The sequence below is a fragment of the Argiope bruennichi genome, chromosome 8 (genome assembly GCF_947563725.1).
Source record: "Argiope bruennichi chromosome 8, qqArgBrue1.1, whole genome shotgun sequence".
NCBI lineage: Eukaryota > Metazoa > Arthropoda > Arachnida > Araneae > Araneidae > Argiope > Argiope bruennichi.
This window is the reverse complement of record NC_079158.1, coordinates 109,397,978-109,417,093: the sequence shown is the minus strand read 5'-3', so window position 1 is coordinate 109,417,093 and position 19,116 is coordinate 109,397,978. Positions and strand designations below refer to the sequence as shown.

At 30.8% G+C, this 19,116-nt stretch overlaps 1 protein-coding gene across 1 annotated transcript in view; it reads right to left on the bottom strand.

Moving 5' to 3' along the window:
* Positions 1 to 572: 572 nt before the first annotated feature.
* LOC129981906 (uncharacterized) overlaps positions 573 to 19,116 on the bottom strand; it is a 178,083-nt gene continuing 159,539 nt past the window's right edge. Inside the window, exon 4 of the mRNA XM_056092956.1 lies at positions 573 to 1,980. The gene's annotated coding sequence lies outside the window, so the exon portion shown is untranslated. The remainder of the gene's footprint in view (positions 1,981 to 19,116) is intronic.

Here is a 19,116-nt window from a genome sequence, read left to right as displayed (position 1 = left end):
CAATGTTTTGTAATGTATCGTTAGTTGCTCGTGTATCATAATAAGTTAAAACTTGATATACAGTATTCCTTTACCTTTTGGAATTCATAATTAATACATATCGAAAGCATTATTGAATAACAACAAACCAAACATTTTATTATATTCAGCTGTCTTCCATTTTTCAAATTTTTTTAAGTCAAAGTTTTGAAAAAAAATGGCCTTACTTTTTTTTGCCAGTTTTTTTTTCTGTACTTTGTAATATTTACCAGTGAATCGTTTGGTATGTAAACGTCAAACTAGTAAAAATTACAAACAATTATAATTTCTTCTCTATTAATTGTCTTCAAATATTACAAATTCTTCTCTACATTCTTCTCTATAAAGATAATTTAATGCTATCCATTTAGTACATTACCAAGATATAATGAAATTATAACGATATAATGAATTGTTTCCTTTTTGTAGCTTCAAATACTGATGTAAATTATCATAATGTATATTATGTAGATATATTCATGTTGTAAATGTGTGGTATTTTAAGACGGCTATTGTGTGTTTATGTGTGAAAGAAGCCATCCAAATCCTAATATTCGTCCTCTTTAATGCATCTCGACAGAAGGATGATTACAGATGAAGGGCTGTACAGGGGAAGGATGTCTACGCCGTAGAATTTCATCTGCATGGATTATATAAAAGTCATACAAATGCCATATATGGTACAAGAGACTGGACGCAAAAGTCTCTACGCGCAGCTAGAACAATGGGCCCAAACCGATCCGTCGCCAAACCGAGGTATGAAAAGGCTACGAGTTGAGACATCTTGGATTTGTTTCTTTTGCCAACGATGGACACCGCCTTTGGTTCGTCACCTGTAAGAAAATAACTTTTTTCTTTTTTATGCGGTTCAACAGGAGAGTGCTTAGTTTCACTCCAACGGCTTTAACCACCGAACCGCAGTTTCGAAGGCCGACTTGTTCAGGTGGATTCTTCGCAGTAAAAGGTCGCCACAACAACGAATATTCAGGAACCATCACCTTTGATCATCTTGTACTAGAGAGAGGAGAGAAATATGCCTGTGATCCCACAAACGGTTCGTCTGTGTCTCTTGGCGATTTTTTTATTATATATTTTTTATTTTCACACCACATCCACAACAACAAAATACAGTGGACACAGCTCGTTGTGAGGAGATTTTACTGCACAGATTCAATACGCACCTGCTTTTGCATATATGTATTTTTATGTATTACATATACGTTATTTTGCATATTGCATATATGTATTGCGAGGAATGTCTGAACCACGTCTCGCAGAAGAGATAATATTTTTCTTGAACTGCGGTTTTTGGTGGAATCGACCCCCGGAGATGAAGTTCGTCGACACCAGCAACAAAAAGAAAACCATCAATTGGAAACAAGTCACCCTTGATGGAATATATATAATATATATATATATTTATTTATATATATTGCCACTTTTACTCATTTGTAATATTTATTTATTATTATATATTTTTTAATATTTTATTTTAGGATCTCACGCGCAAGGTATAGACGCCGGTTGAGCAATCACATATTTGGACAGTCATGGCAATCGTTGTTTCAAACACTCGATTCGAATGCGGTATTTATTACTTTGTGAAAACGAACCTATATATATATTTTCTCTTTTATATTCAGTAATGGAATGGCGATTGTTTAGAGTTACGGTCCGGGCTCCTAAGCACACTTTTGTTTCTAAACGATACGAACAACACAGTCGATCGTGTGTATAGATATATTTATGTATAGATATATATCTCTTTCCTCTGTATATGTACAGGTCCACGGACTATGTACAGCGAGTAGCTGTCCGTCCGTCTGCTCTTCCACAGATCCTGCAACCTTGCTGCTCCGCGGCAGCGAAACCAACACATGTCTTGAAGAATGTTAAATTGAAAGATTTGCTGTCAAGTGTAGGGCACGTCGCTTTGTCGCTGCTCCACTCTCCGAGAAGGCCCTGTGGAAACAAAGCAGAGAGTTAGATCCGTCGAAATCAGAGTTAAAGTCCTGTTAGTATAAAATGCCCATGCACTATTGTTACGATATGAATATGATCTTGCGCATCATTCAGGATAGCGTACAACATCGTGGGGACATGATACAATATTTTATACTACAGGATGGAAAAAAAGTTTCTAAAAACTTTGAACAAATATAAAACCCAGAAAATTAAGCAAAATGAAAAAAAGGTTTAACATCGATAAGTTACAAGATTTTTTTAAGATAAAAAAAATAATTCAAAAAACACCCGATAGGTGGCGTTTCATACATAAGTGAAAGAAAAGACATGTAAATAACAAAAATAATGTTACCAATTCATTTATTATAGCAACATGTATTCCACATGTCCACCAATACAGGTGATAACACATTGCAGACATGTCACAAATCCAGCACTCCGGTGGAGTGCAGCATGTCTGGCTTTATACATGACAGTTCTCGATGGACTGGATGGACGGGATCGATACACCCGGGATTTTAAAATTCCCCATAGCCAAAAGTCTGCTAGTGTCAGATCTGGAGGCCGTGGAAACTTGCAACGTCTGCTAATGTTAACTGCTACGTCTGCTAATGTTAACTAACCACAAAATGGAACGAAAAAGGAGCTTCATCTGTCCACAATATGTTAGACTCAGGAGGGATCTTATAAAATTTTGGAGAGAGTTCATTTCGCAAATGCTTCAGTCTTTACGGTATCCGACAGCAAAAATTCATGGTAAGACTGTATGAATATTGATTTAGAACTCCATGAAGAATATTGCATATTGAGTATGGTGGTAACCCCAAGCATCTGCCAGCTTCCTGTGCACTGCTAATCCCTGCAGAGGATTCTGACGCTAATGTTTTCATTCCAGCTGCAACACGCACCTATCTGCCTTAGACTTCCCGATCCTTCAACGATCCAGTTTCCTCAAATCGCTGAACAAGCGTTGTGAGGACTGCCACTGTTAAAGGCCGTTTTCCAGACGTCGCTCATTTCTGAAGTCGGAATAGCCTAGTTGGTAGAGCGTCGGATTCGCGTCCCTTAGGTTGCGAGTTCGAACCCCGCCGGCCGAAGATTCCGCGCGTGCCTGGTGGCTGACGCGCGTTAAATCTGTCGTGGTCACAAAGTCCTCCATGTTGAGAGTAATACCACTGGGGGTACTGGATCAGGGGTGGTCGTTCTCTGATTCAGGTCTAAATTACGATCTGTGGTTGGGTGAATGAAATGCGTGAATGAAGTCCGCCCCGTAAAAAGGGTTGTGACGTGTGTAGCTAATTCGTTCTCTTGGTACTAGATGGCGCTACTATAGATACAAGAGGCGCAGACCCCCATCAGGCTTAAATCTGCTGTCTTCGAACAGCGGGCTTGCCCATGGCAAGTGCCATAAGAAACAACAACGTAGTGTAGCAGTCACTGATTCTTGGTTCACTTACATAGCATGAAATAGATAACTGGTTCATCAAGAGCGTAAGTATTTTTAATTGCCTGTCTCATTTGTATATTTCCAACTAGGTCATTTGTATCTGCGCCATCTGTCGGCTATTTTTTTTTTTTATTTTTTCATATCTTAAAAAAAATCCCGTGACCTATCAATGCTAAACCTGCAAAACATTTTTTATTTTGGATATTTTTTCGGATTTTATGAATTTTTAAAATTTTTACAGACTTTTTGTCCAACCTATAATAGGAATGCGATCATAGTAATAGACGTTACATAAGAATGGAATAGGGATAGAAAGATTATTAAAGTGGCCATTTTTGTAAGAATGAAAGTCAAGTACACCGTATCTATATTAATATAAAATTTTCAAACATTATTGTAACGATATATTCACGATAATGCTTAACTTTCTGAATAACTTACAGTATTGTAAAGATATCGTACAAGTCCCTTTATTACCGATAAGGGAGATGTAGTGGGGGGCTATGATGACCAGCTGGTTCGCCGGCAATATTTGCTATATTGAATTTCAGTTAAATCGTTTGATATAACTTCATGTTTATGATTCGTTCAAATAGTCAGATATTCAAGAATATTATTTTTGTCGTATGGTGTATTCATTGTATAAACTGATCTTTCCAATAGTGACTAATCAGCTTGCACACTTCTGAAATAATTACAGCCTAAAAATGTTTTATTTGCCAGTTTAAAATGTAAATACTTATTTTTTTCGAAGACTCTGGTTTGAATATTTTAGTCTGTATCATTTAATTTTCATAAATTTTTAAATCTTCTTATTAGTGTAAGGTTACGTGATATTACTGAACCCTACCTAAAAAAGAAGATCTAGTCGCTTGTGGAGATCAACTGGTTCGCCAGGAATATTGTTAATATTTAATTTTATTCAAATTTTGAGAATATAACTTCATGTTCATTATTCTGACAAATTATCAGACATGAAAGCTGAGTAATTTTAATTCTCTTACACATGTTCCGTTCGATGTGTACTTGAACCATTTTAATAAAGATTAATCCCATGACATCACAGCACTATTCAAACTTATATTTCCGATCACCGTCTTCTAAATTTCAAGGTAATCTACCTTAAATTTTTTAACTACGCAGATAGTAAAAAAAATCCTTCCTTAGCTTTCAATAATGGAAGAAAATCACGCGACAAAACTGCTGAAACAATAAAAACGGTTTAAATTTCAAACAATAATGTAATCTATAGTTAGAAATTAGACAAAAAAATATTTTTAAAAAATGTCTAAATTCAGAAAAAAATTCACACGTATCATTGAAAGACATTAAAAAAAATGGAGTAAAATTTATTTTTATGCGATAATATTTTCGGAAGTTATAGCGGAAAAAACCCCACAAAATTAATTTAAAAAATAGTCCAGATTAATTTTTAATTAATTAAAAATCGAGCTGAATTAAATTTGTTTAAAGTTAATTAATCAAATACAATAATTAAAAATTCAAGAAACTCACTCTAAGGTGAATTACCTCTCTCCAAAGTGTATTGCCAAATTTGATAGCTGTAGGTGAAATGGTTTAAGTTTAATTTACAGTAACGTTTAATTAATTTTTTTTAATTTGAGACTTTTTCAATGTGATGACAACTCCTTGCTAAGAGCTAATTTTTTCCCATGCGTGCGTATCGTGTTAAAATTTTATTTTTATTTTGTGCGAAATAAATTGTTGGAAAATATGGTTAAAATATTTTTTTAATTCATTAAACGTAGAAACTAAATTTATATTTTAAAACATTGGCATCATTGGAAAGATATTTTTTTGAACTTTAAGATGATTTAGAAACTATTTTTGTGCTGTAACAGTTTCGGAAGTTATCGTGGAAAGATGCCAAAGTTTCGCTTAACTTTTAATTAATGAAAATTCTAATTAAAATTTTAAAAATATCGTCCCGAGGTACACATTTCCACCTTCCAAAGTACATACTTTGGAGGGTGGGACTGTAGTCAAAAGGTTTGGCTAATAGAACGCCAACACACACACTCACGCGCGCGCACGCGCACGCACACACGCACACAACACACACACACACACACACACACACACACACACACACACACACACACACACACACACACACACACACACACACACACACACACACACACACATTTATTATAAGTAAAGATATATATGAACTAAATTTCATTTCGTTTTTCATTTTCTCTTCGTAAAGACATCCAATTTACTTTGCACGTTTGATAACCTAACACACAATGCCATGCCTAATACATAATATTAAAACTTTTTCACATCAATAAAAGAACATATAATTGCCTGAAAGGAAATTAAATAATATGAGAGGAGATTCTCGGTTTACCACAAGTGCATCGTCTTGTACTTGGCCACAGATAAACAGTTTTATTTGTCATAAATAAACATATAAAGCATCATGTGAGAATTGTTATGGTCGTTTACGTTGTCAAAACTATAGTTCAATTCCTAAGAAAGAAAGCTAATGATTGCATCGCCAATATTGAGACATTTTTTTAGCATAAATGTTGTAGATATTGCTAAGGTTTTAATTACACCAGAATCGCCCAGTCAATAAATGTTTCAGGTAGTATTTTGTTATAATAATATTTATTAGTTTAGTTTTTATCAAATTTGAAATTTTTTTTCCGCAGGGCATGTTTTCCCATTCCTAGTTATTTTATAAAAATAACTAGCAGCCTTTGGCGACCAGCTGGTTCGCCGATCTTAATGCTCCTTAAAATCTCAAGTTACATACAAATATTTTATGTGTTTTCAATTATTCAACATGTTGATAAAAGCTAATAATTAGATAATTTTTCTTATGCATGCGTAACGGGCTCGTGCAAGTAAAATTTTATTTTTATTTTGTGCGAAATATAGTGTTGAAAAATATGGTAAAATATATCTTCAAAAATTCGTTAAAAATGAGAACTCAATTTATAAGTTAAAGCATTGGTATCATTAAAAAGATAATTTTTTGAACTTCAACTTGATGCAAAAATCAATTTTGTGCTGTAATATTTTCGGAACCTATAGCGGAAAAACGCCGAAATTTCGATTGATTTTTAATTAATTAAAATTCTAATTAAAAAATTTAAAAAAATGCTCCGAGGTGCACTATCCTTCCTCCAAGGTATAAACATGCCAAATTTAGCAACTGTAGGTAAACACACATACACACAAACACATTGAGCTTTATTAACGACGGGTTAATTATTGGATATAGTTCATACAAAAATACTAAGATCGAGATTAAATAATGGGAGGGTGGGGGTAGGAGGGTAAAAATTTGGGGTTATAGGTATTTTTTGATGCCAAATAAAAATAAAAATAAAGAAATAAATAAAAATGTCGAAAAAAAAACATAATTTTTTTTTGGATAGGGACACCCTAATTACCTAGCGTTATGAAATATACTTTACGACCTATTCTCATACCTATCAAATACACATAAAAAATTTCATAAAAATCGGTCGAGCCGTTTCGGAGGAGTACGAACACAAACACCGTGACACGAGATTTTTGTATATTAGACTAGATGACCCGGCAAATGTTGTTCTGCCTTATAAATTATTTCTATTGAATATTTTGGTTGTTAACGAATGTATTGTGTGTAGGGATGGGATCTATGACAGAAAGAGGAATGGAGCACTGTAGACGATGATCGCCGATAAAAACTAAAAAACACCAACCATTCATTTTCTCAATACAATGTATTTCATTAACGTAACGAACATATACATTGTTTGATCTCTTAAAAGTTAAACGTAAAGTGAAAAAAGTAATATATTTTTTGTCCAAAAGTATAAAAATGAAATAAAGAAAATCAATATTCATTTCGAAGAGCAAACGATATTTTTTCTCAGTCCGTCTTTAGACAACACAAATAAGCTCGATAGTTTGCCCACGAGAGAACATGCCACGTGTGAAAAACATGGTGTACCCAAATCTTAGTCACAAACAGACATCGTTTGGTCTTGCGACTTATTGATTGTCACTGCGAATGCGAATCTAATAGGAAATTGATCGCGTTTGATTTCAATTGGCAGGTCTGTGAGAATCATTGGAATTCTTGGCAGCAAAACATTCTCGGCTCGGAATTTACCATTCAAAATGGTGGCTTCGATAACGTTTTTCATCAATTTTTTAATGACCTATCACGTGTCATTGCACAGCCATGGTGGGTTCAAATTCCGAAGTAAAATAACCGGAGATCCACCTTTCAGTCATAGAAGATGTGCTGACATGCCTGGCAAATCCAGTGAGTTCAAAAACTCTGTTGGATCATTTACAGCTTCGTTAGCATCGCAAACTGTATCTATCAATTTGTATGATACCAAGTCATCTGGAAACGACTGCTGTATCTTGAAATTTAAATCGTCGACGTCCACATTTTTTGCTGCCAAAATGTCACTTTCTAATAGCCACGCATGATTTATATATTATGTGCGTACATCGGGAAATATGCGGTCAATGAGAGCATTTTGCGAAGCAACGATAGTGCAGAAATGAGTGGACAATTTTATGCATCTAGTATTTTCATAGACAGAAACTTTTCCATCGCCGATATCTAACAATTGGTCCGAGAATGTGTCAGAAGATGGATCTTGCAGTATTTGGACGTGCGTGTTTATTTTTAGCTGGACTTTTTCAACATTACGCCACCTTGGCGATGATTTCAAGGAAGCGTTGATCTCCTCATCGTACGGTGAACGTGGATAGGGACACCCTAATTACCTAGCATTATGAAATATACTTTACGACCTATTCTCATACCTACCAAATACACATAAAAAATTTCATGAAAATCGGCCGAACCGTTTCGGAGGAGTACGAACACAAACACCGTGACATGAGATTTTTATATATTAGATATATTCTTGCTCTGTTATGGTTACAATACGATTTTTCTTTTTGATTTTCTTTTTCTTCTAAGATTAGCTTTTTTTTTCATTCTAATCTAAATAATTTTTAAGTTATTCTAATTTATTTTTCAGAGAAAAGACATTTTTAAATGATTTTTTTTTTGTATTTTTAAGGGAATAAACTTTATTTTTTATTTGTGGTAGCATTTGATAATCATATTTATCTGCATGTGGTGCAATTATGCTGAAAAATAAAATTTCATAAATTGTTATAATCCATTTTCATAAAACTTTATAATCCATTTCTTGTATATCTTTTAAAAAGTATTATATTTTATTAGGAGAAAAAAAAACATTTGTAGCAAATTATTTTGTTTTATTTATGATTTTATTAGCTGGAAGAAAATTCTTTGATGAAACCAATTTAAAGATATAGGATAGGACAAAGAAATGACACCCTAGGAATGCACCTGACTGAAAAAAATGATAGGTTGCGTATTTTTAAATTTTGAATGAATATTAGATAGATAAGAGAGAAAATTAAAGATAATTGAAAAGCTTATATCCTAATATCTCTAAAACAGGCAAAATTTTAATATCAGACTTGATAACGATTTTTTTTAAAATAAAAAATGGCAAAGATTTGGGTTGGTTGGTTGATTGAGGTTTAATGGTGCAGGAACCATGTTTGGCTAAACTGCGCCAATCAAATGGTAAAATAGCGAAGATTTGGGATTGTACCTTAATGAAACTACATTCTGCTTTATTCATTCGCCAATGTTATACATTTTATTGTAGTTTATTAGAAATCTGAATATTGTTACTCAAAGTGCAAAAAATGTATATCAAAAATTTCATTTGATTGAAACCACAAGTTGGTACTCAATCATATCACTAACGGATGTCAAGTCGTCAATTCTAAATGGCTGGTAAGAAATAGGGTTGCTAATGGAAACATTGTGGTGAAACTACATAGAATTACATTGGCGGTCATAATTACGCCAACTGGCGGTCATTGGAAGATTTACGTCCGTTGTTGATGTAGAGGAATAGTGACCAGAGTTTTTCAATTAAACGAAATTTTTGATATATGACCCTTTGCACTTTAACTAATGATATTTAAAAATCCTTTCTACATTAATAATTTGTTTTCAGCGAAAAAGAGACGTATTTTATTTCCCTTTCAAATTATGGGCAAAGATTGTTCATATAAATAAATAAAATCGTCCTGCGTAGTCTGTAACGCTAGGATGAGTTAAAAATATCTTCACTCTTTTGGTCTCTGTAATTATTAGATGCAAAATCCCAATATCTGTTTTGGCATTTAGCAATTGAGACAATTTTTATGTGTGATTAAATTGATTGATTTAACGGCGTGTGAAAAAATTTAAAGCACGAATAAATAACAAATGTTGATAAGATAACATCTTCAAATTTTATTTATTTTTTATTTTTTGCTACTTCATTGAATTTACCTTTCACGGAACAAATTGAAGGTTATTCCTAATATTTTTCTTCAGCATTTTTTTTTTTTTTTTTTTTATCATGAGAGAACATGAAGTTGTTTTGGTTTGAGATTTTTGAAGCCTCAAAATGAGAGTAGGCAACAAATTGACGATTTATCGCTTTTGAGACATCACATTTTCGCTTTTAGGGTTATTAGAAAATAATGCAGAAAGTTGTCACATTTGGCAACTCAAGTTACAACTTGATTTCCAACTTATTAATTTTCTGAATTCTTACGAATTGTCTTAATTAATTCAAGTCATTAACCAGTTTAAACCGGTTTGAAACAATCACGAGATTATCAGATTACGCATGCGTCAGTATTTAGAAAAATGATAGTTTTTTTTCATCTCAAAATCGGTCGAGTTCCAAAACTTTATTTGCCAGCTAAAAAAATTAAAAACGAAAGTTTAAAAAAAATTATATATATATATATATATATATATATATATATATATATATATATATATATATATATATATATATATATATATATATATATATATATATATATATATATATATATATATATATATATATATATATATATATATATATATATATATGCATAAAGAGAGAGAGAGAGAGAGAGAGAGAGAGGAATAGAGAACGATAGAATAGTCTCGCGATTGTTTGAAACCGGTTTAAACTGGTTAATGACTTTAATTAATTAAGACAAATAATGACTTAAAAATAATAATGTTCTCACATGATAACTTGAAATTTGCGGTATCGTAGATTTCATTTTTTTCTTTTATTATTATTCTGTATTGGGCAATACATTTTTTTTTCTCTGGCTATTTGATTATTTTTTTCTAGTCAATTCTGCTAATACTATTTTGATAATCTGTCAACGAATAATAATGTTAACGCAGAATTCCTAGACTGTTTTAATGGAATTACATGTACAATATTTTTCATAAAAAATAGTCAATTCTGTTAGTAATTGCCTGTTTTTTTTCAAACTAATTTTGGTGATGAATTTTGATTTAAAAATTTGTAAACATTATGGATAGAAAAGATCCCACTGCAAGGAAATAAAATTTCTAATGATATATTTTAAATCTAAATTATACTATAATAATATATTTTTTTATTTTATAAACATTCTGCCAATGTGTATGATATTTTCTATTACAATTTCCATTAACTTATCTGTGAAAATGTAATCTGAAATATTGTCAGCAGAGTAACAAATCGTCTAGAAGGGTACAAATTCTATTCTTCTCTAATAGTCTTCAGCTCGGCATCAATCCCAATTTTGTGGGCAGAAAAAAATTAGTCAAATCGGCATTTGCAATGGATTAATAAATGCTTATGGAATTCAGTGTATGTCCTGTAATGGAATTCTCTGATTGTGTCTTGATTTTAATCATGGCCACGTAAGCATATATATCCCACAAGCAGATTAGTTATATTTTGACAATAGTGAAAAAATAATTTCCCCAGGGGAAGTCAGCCATCTAATTCTCTGACACGCCACCAAGGCACGCGGATTTAAACCATAAAACTGAATGACCGAACCGCCGCAACAGCAACATTGGCGGGAACTGTGGTTGAGTCCTAAGGGCCGTCACCCGCCACGGTACGACCTTCCCCGAAGGAAGTACGACCCGTCATCGATAGGCGGAGTCAGATCCCCCACCTATTAGTGTACCTCTCCAGGGTGACGAGATCGAACCACCATGCCTGAAGCATCTCATCCTCATTTCGAAGTGCCCTCCGGGGGGTTTTCCCCAGGAAAAATTGCATATGAATTCAGTTTCATAATTCTGCTTTCATTCGCATAAAAATGACAACTCTTATTACCGTTTATCAAAAAAAAATAAAAATAAATAAATAAATAAAATAATACAATTTTGTGGCTAAGCTTGCTTAGAGTAATCTATGAAAAGACGTTACTGATTTTGCTGTACTTTTTTCTTAAAAAACACACTATCCTTAATAATTTTATTATAGATTTTTCCCTGACAAATACAAACATTTACGAGAAAAATCTCAAAGTTCTATCAAAACGAGTCCATCTATATTCAAAGTTCTATCTATTCAAAAAGTTCATTTATGAGATTAATGGAGATATTTGCTATTGATGATGATGATGTCGTGTCCGCGTTAACACGGAAAGGGGGTGCAGTAGCTTCTGAGGGTAAAGACCCTTGAGCACCCGAGGGCAGAAGTCCGACTTCTAGCTCATATGAAGATGACACACGCACATACACACATTCGCTTGCACAAAATCTTTTTACAGGGAGGCACATTCACACATCTCACAGATAGAACACAGATGAAGAACAACCATGCCCGAACCGGGATTCGAACCCGGAATCACGGGGAATAGGATCACCCCTATGCCAGGACGCCGGTCCCATATTTGCTATTAAAATTATGAATTTTCCATCATTCGAAATGGGGGTTCATTTAAATTGAAAAATGTATTCTCCGACATTATGATATAGTTTTTTCGAATGAAGCAGCAGAGAGGGGTAGTTTAAACAACAAAGAAAGTAAATTAAAATGATGGGGGAAAAAATCTGAAAGACGCACTCGCTCGCATGTATGTGTTTGTGTGTGTGTGTGTAGGGGGAGAGATATTGAAGAAAATATTTTTTTTTAAATTTTTGGACTAATTTTTTTGCAAGTTATATAAAAATTCATAATTTTAAATGCACACATATCCGCCAATTTAACAGATAACTCTATTAAACTATTTCTGGTATTTTTTTATGGTAAACCGTACATTTTTCAGATTGGACTTTTTGACAAATCTCCTTTATTTTTTGGGCTACTTTTTATAACTTACTTATTTTACCATTAAGAATGCTGTAATTTGTCTTAATAGATTCAGCATAATCACTTTACTATAGGTACATGTTACTTGAAGGGCTGACATTTTGAATTTAAAGAACTTAAAATGACTTTACTGATTACCCTATATACATTTTGTCTATTTAAATTTGAATTTCCATTGCAAACGAAATTCCAGTATTACAAACACCATTTCCGAATTCAGACAACAATTCATTACTATTTTTTTAATAGCTGTAGAAGAAATTTAGGAAGAAATTTTTAGCATAAATGCATTAATTTAACCTGTTACAAGGTGTTTTTTTTTCTTAGTGATGAATACAATTAATTATTTCATTGCGATTAGCATTAGATTAAATTTTTTTAGAGAAATTCATGATTATTAATCAGAGTTGACTGTTGTAGACAAAATAGCTTAATTGGGACATTTGAAGAAAAAAATAGGAATGCATATTTTTAAAATTTAATTAAATTAAGTACAACGAAAGCACAAAGATGAATGAGAAATAAATGCTAAGATACCAGAAAGTGATTGAAATATTACAAAACGCCACCTTTACAAGCATTAAACAAATAATAGCGTTATAAAAACTAAGTTATGAAGTAATTGTATGAAAATTAAATATGTAACATATTGAATAATATGTGCCATGTCAAAATGAAAATCTCAAAAACCATTTGTCTCATTATCGAAGAGGAGACAAATTATGTCACAAATAGACAAAATTACTTCTCAAGAAATGAGTGTTTTCATCACAATTTTTGTAGAGAAGAAATAATATACAAATACAAGTTTTATGATCAAGGAAATGCAATTCGAATATAATATGACACTGATAATTACTTTCAAACATATACTTCTTATGTAAAAATCAGAATAAAATGAAAATGAAAATGACATTTATATGAACTCCTATAAAAAGTTATTTTTTTAAAGAAGTGGGAGGCCTAATGTTACGGGATTTGAATGTTAGGTCCGTTTTTCATATGTTCAGCTTTATAAGGATTAACTTAATAAGCTTTGAAAGTCAATACAACAGAGTTTAGCGACCATGTGAAAGAGTGATTTATAAATTAAACTAGAGGATAGAATTAATTTTATGGCATCCACTTCATTATGAAATTATCATTTCACATTATTCGCACACACACACACACACACACACACACACACACACACACACACACACACACACACACACACACAACCACACACGCACACGCATCACAGCAGTAGAAAATATACTAAAAATTTGATAATTATAATTGAAACTAATGAATATGCAATGCAGTAATTACATTATATTTTATTGTAAAAATTTCAAGAAGTGATAAACATAATGAAAATTTCGTATTTGTAACTCATTAATGAGGAAGGCTGTAGAAATGAAACAGATTTTGAAATTTTCATACCAATAGAAAATGTATTGGCAATAGGATAATAACCTTGACACTAATAAATGCACATTGCTGTAATATAATCACGTTTTTTTCTTTTGCCACTATGGGCAGATAATTCAATATGTACATTAAATTTAAAGACATATTGCTACAAATTTAAGCCACTGACATAATTACGTAGTATGAAACTTCATTTGAATTGTTTAAGGTAAGACCTATAAAAAACTGAAAAGGTTAGTAAAATAGTATCTAAGTTCCTAAAAAAAACTGTCTAATATCATGACTTTGATCTGTATGTTTCGTACTTGTAATTTCAACGTACTTTCGCACCAATAGTAAAAAAAATCTACGCATTCATGCAAAAAAAAAAAAAAAAAATCTACAGAATAATGCAAGAAAAAAAATCTACGCATTCATTCAAGAAAAAAAAAATCTACGCATTAATGCAAGAAAAAAAAATCGACGCATTAATATAAGAAAAAAATCCATGCTTTAATATGCAGATATTTGCAACCTGTTTGTATTTCTTTATATATGTAGCTGCTATTTTTTTAATAATTTACACAGTCTCAGGATATTAACATAGTTCTGCATTAATATTCTTGATAACATTAAATAATAATATTTATAATGATAAGTGAGCACAAATAACCACAATTTTTAAACAATAAAAAGATAAGAAAAGATGGATCACTATGATTGCAACTGAATCAATAAATAATTAAATTCTATGATAACAATAGACATATTCTATTATTTACAATAATAAATAAACAATATTGTTTGTATTTTGCTGACATTGTTATCCTAAAGTTCAGTACTTTGACGAAAATATAAATATTTCATTTTTAGAAAAAGCCGTAATATCACACGTATAAATTATTTCTCAATATTTCTTATTTTAGAGCACTGTAATTTATTTAATTTCCTAAGTATATGATATTATATCCATATAAATGGAAGCACAATAGATCTATTCAAAATACTGTATATAATTTTTATAATTTAGTTTAGTTAAGAAGTGTCATATTGTTAGGTAATTGTGTGATCTTTTACTGCTTAATTGCTCTTTTATGTACATTTACAACAAAGTAGAAAATTTCCCCCAGAAAATGCAACATAATTTGCTAAATGTTTTACTGCAAATGTGTAAACACGGATCATTAAATTACTTTGTATTTCGGTCTGCTAGTATGTGAAAATTTGATACACTTTTTCACCTCCTTCCTGAACTGACTAGTAACGATCCTTTAGTAAATGAGACATGGCATAGCGAAGTAGTAGTAACATTTATGACAGTATAGAAAATGTAAATATCATATTTATTTTTATAAAGTAATTATTTTCTATTATGCTGATCAATATTTTGAATGCATTAGATCAGAGATTCTTATTTTTATAAAATTTTGTACCACATAAATCAAAATCAAAAAAAAAAATATATCATTATAAAAGGTTTTTCAGTTAAGAGTCAATGCATGCTAAATAAAGGGATTATAACCAAAAATTTTTTTAAAAATTTATTTCCCTCAATTATATTTTTAAATTAAACTTTTACATCATAATAAAACATAAATATACTTTATATGGCCTGAAAATAATTAATATAATGCATAGAAATATTTATTTATTGCTACTAGGATTAATATGAAGATTGATTCTGTTGATCGATTTTAATTTGCAGGGATTTATTTTCACTAATTTTATATGCGAATCTGATTTGGTTTCAGCATGTTTTTATTTACTTTCAATTAATTGCATGTCTCTAAATTTACGTTAGAAAAGATAGAACGTATTGATAGGTATTAAAAACTAGATTTCTTTGTCAGAAATATATTCTTATCTTTTATTTAATTAAAGAAATGCATGATTTATCTTTTTTTTTTAATCTTTCATGGAAAGTTTGCCACTTGAAATATCCAAAATCATATTATGTACCACACTATCATATGGTCAATGTCTCTGTCTCTGTACCAATCATTTTGAAAGAAAAACAATTTCAATAAAAATAACAATAATATTATAAATCTGGATAATGAATAATATTGGAACAAAATGTTGAAAGGTACATCATTTCACATTCATTGAACATTTATCTAATTTTTTGTGAGTAAAAAATTATTTCGCTAGTAAAAATATAATGTTCTGCTAGTGGTGCATGTATTATAGGTTCAGAACCTCTTATATTCTCTAAAAAATAACTAGTGATATGTATTACATGCATTATAGGTTCTGATATTCTCTAAAATGGTACATGTATTGTAGATGGAGAACTATGATATTTATTAAAAAAAATATAAGTGGTGCTGTAATATAGGTTTATAACCTATAACTTTCTCTGAAAATAACTAGTGGCATGTATTTATTACATGCATTATAGGTTCTGACATTCTCTAAAAAAACCAACTGATGGTACATGTATTGTAAGTTGAGAACTATGATATTTATAAAAAATATATATATAAGTGGTGCTTGTAATATAGGTTGATAACCTATGATATTCTCTGAAAAATAACTGGTGCATATACTATAGGTTGGGAACTTATGATATTCGCTAAAAATAACTCAGATTGATTCTAAATTAAGAATTTTTTAGATAGACAGGAAAAATCTGGATGAGTTTCATATGTTATGTGCTTAATATATAAGCAATTATACACAAAAAATATATATTCTTTCTGTCGCAAAAGGTACAATGTAATTTAAAAGAAATAGTACCAACGTTTAATTCATGTAGTTAAATCAAAAATTGTTTTTTTAAACTATAATACAGTGGAAAAATGGTTGTTTCTATAAAACAAGAACACAACTTGTTGATACATTATTAAACATGTCAGTTTAGTTTCAGAGGGTTAAAGGAGTAAAGTGATAATAAGTTTTAAAAAATCAAAATTGAATTTATAACATTATTAGCCGTAGAACACAATACATAAAATACATATTTTTAATTTTATGTAGAAAATACAAGATTAATATTCAAAGGGCATCCAGAAACTAAATCCCTTTTTCAATTCTTGCCACGGGGGTGCTGCATTCTTGATTTCACACAGGGTCCGCTTAGCTGATTCATTGGAAAACAATAGAAATCATTTTCAAATTGCTGGATATTGCATCGGCTGCGTATTGAGTGCTTAAAATATTTTTAAAATTATGTATTCCACCATGTGTGAATTACGTTTGGTTATCCGTTTTCTTAATGTTAGAGACATTAAACCAAATGAAATTCAAATAAAATTTGTGAAATTTAATGACAAAGATGAGGGATTCAGTGGTAAGATTGTGGGTGCGAAGTTTCAATGGTGGGCGTTGAAAATTCGCGATGAAGATAGAAGTGGGCGGCGGATTCTGATTGATGATGATTTGAAGTTGATCAGAAGATTTAGGAGTGCCGAAGATTCACTATTACGATACTGTCATTACATTTTCTCAAATTTTGCTTTCACTTCTTCACTGTCCCAGGCACACCTTTTTACGATGAGAGCAAACGAAATCCTGTGCTCTGCTTCGATAAATGCTTTAATAATGGTAACTATGTTGAAAGATAACCTACGCATTGCATTATGCAATAAAAGAGTTTTTTCTAATAATTGTTTCCTTTTTTTGTTGCTAAAAGGAACTTAGTATCTAGATACCTCTTGTATGTATACTGGTAAATTTGTTTACAATCATATTGCAAAAAAAAAAAAAAAAAAAAAAAAAAGACTACAGAAGCAAAATTATCAGTTACATTTAGAACTCTATTAGCACAAAATCTTCAACAACATTGTTACGATATCTACACAATGCTTGTCGGCATTCGGAATATCGGATAATGTCGTGGAGATATCGTATAATATCTTGTGCTACAATAATAATATATATCTAATAGGGAAGTTATCTTAGTGTTACAATAACAATATTAAAAGCGATGCAATTCATCCATAGGTAGGAAAGACAATTACTAAAGTAGGATAAAAGAAATCACAACATACTAGGGAAAATATGTGTTTCATACGTAGAGAGAACTTGTATAATAAGAAATAAAAATATCTGAAATAGAGCTTTTGAAAAGTAGAGCTCCAAAACTTTTCTCACTCGTTTTATTATTTTATATTGCTTTCAGAATAGTTAAAATATCGTCTTGATATGAAATTTTTGATTCAAACTTGCTGAACGATGGTTTTAAATTGAATTTTAGTCTGTTTGTCACCAATAATACTTCATTTCTCAGTTCAGTTTTTAATCTTGGAATTGAGATAAAATTGTTTATGTGAAAATGAGGTTGTAAGAGGAAAAAATTTGAGATGCTTGTATAAAAAAAAATTAGAAGATGTGCATATTTAAATAGGTTGTTATACTTTTAACAATATCTTAAATCTTATTATTATATATTAATTACCGAGATTGAGATTATTGATTTTCTAATTATAAAAAGGAAATTGTTTAAAATGATATTATCGACCAAAATTTTAGATTAAGCTGTTGAAGGGAAAACGATTTTCTTAAGGATCATGTCAATAATTTACAAATTTAATAAAAACATTTTTTTAAAATGTTTTTTAAAATTGTATATTAAAAAGGAGAATTTTTTAAATTTGATTCTTTACTTTGAAATTTTTTTGATTAGTAATTCATAACTGTAAGCATTATGGAATCATGGAACAAAATTTTTCTGAAATTCTTAGTCGCATGTCACCACTAGGGTGAAATCGAAATTAGATTAAATTAGCAAATCGAATGGTAATTAAAGTGTGAAACATTTTAAAATTATATTTTTATCGAAGATATATAAGAGTACAGAATTTAAAAAAAAAATCTAGCGCATCTAAAAGTAAGTGCAAATTTCTAACTTTCTTCTTTACGGGTATGAAATAAGTCAAATTAAATAATAATATCAAAATTTTAGATCTAAAGTAATATAAGGAAAATCTAATATTCAACATTTTAAATATTGTCTGATAAGTATCATGTCCAGATAAAAATCTTTGTAACATCGAAGAAAGTGGTCCAATAAAATCTTGTAATATTATGCAAAATTATTTACCAGAAATGTGTCGTGAAATTAATGTTATATTATAACTTTTACAGAGGTGAAAT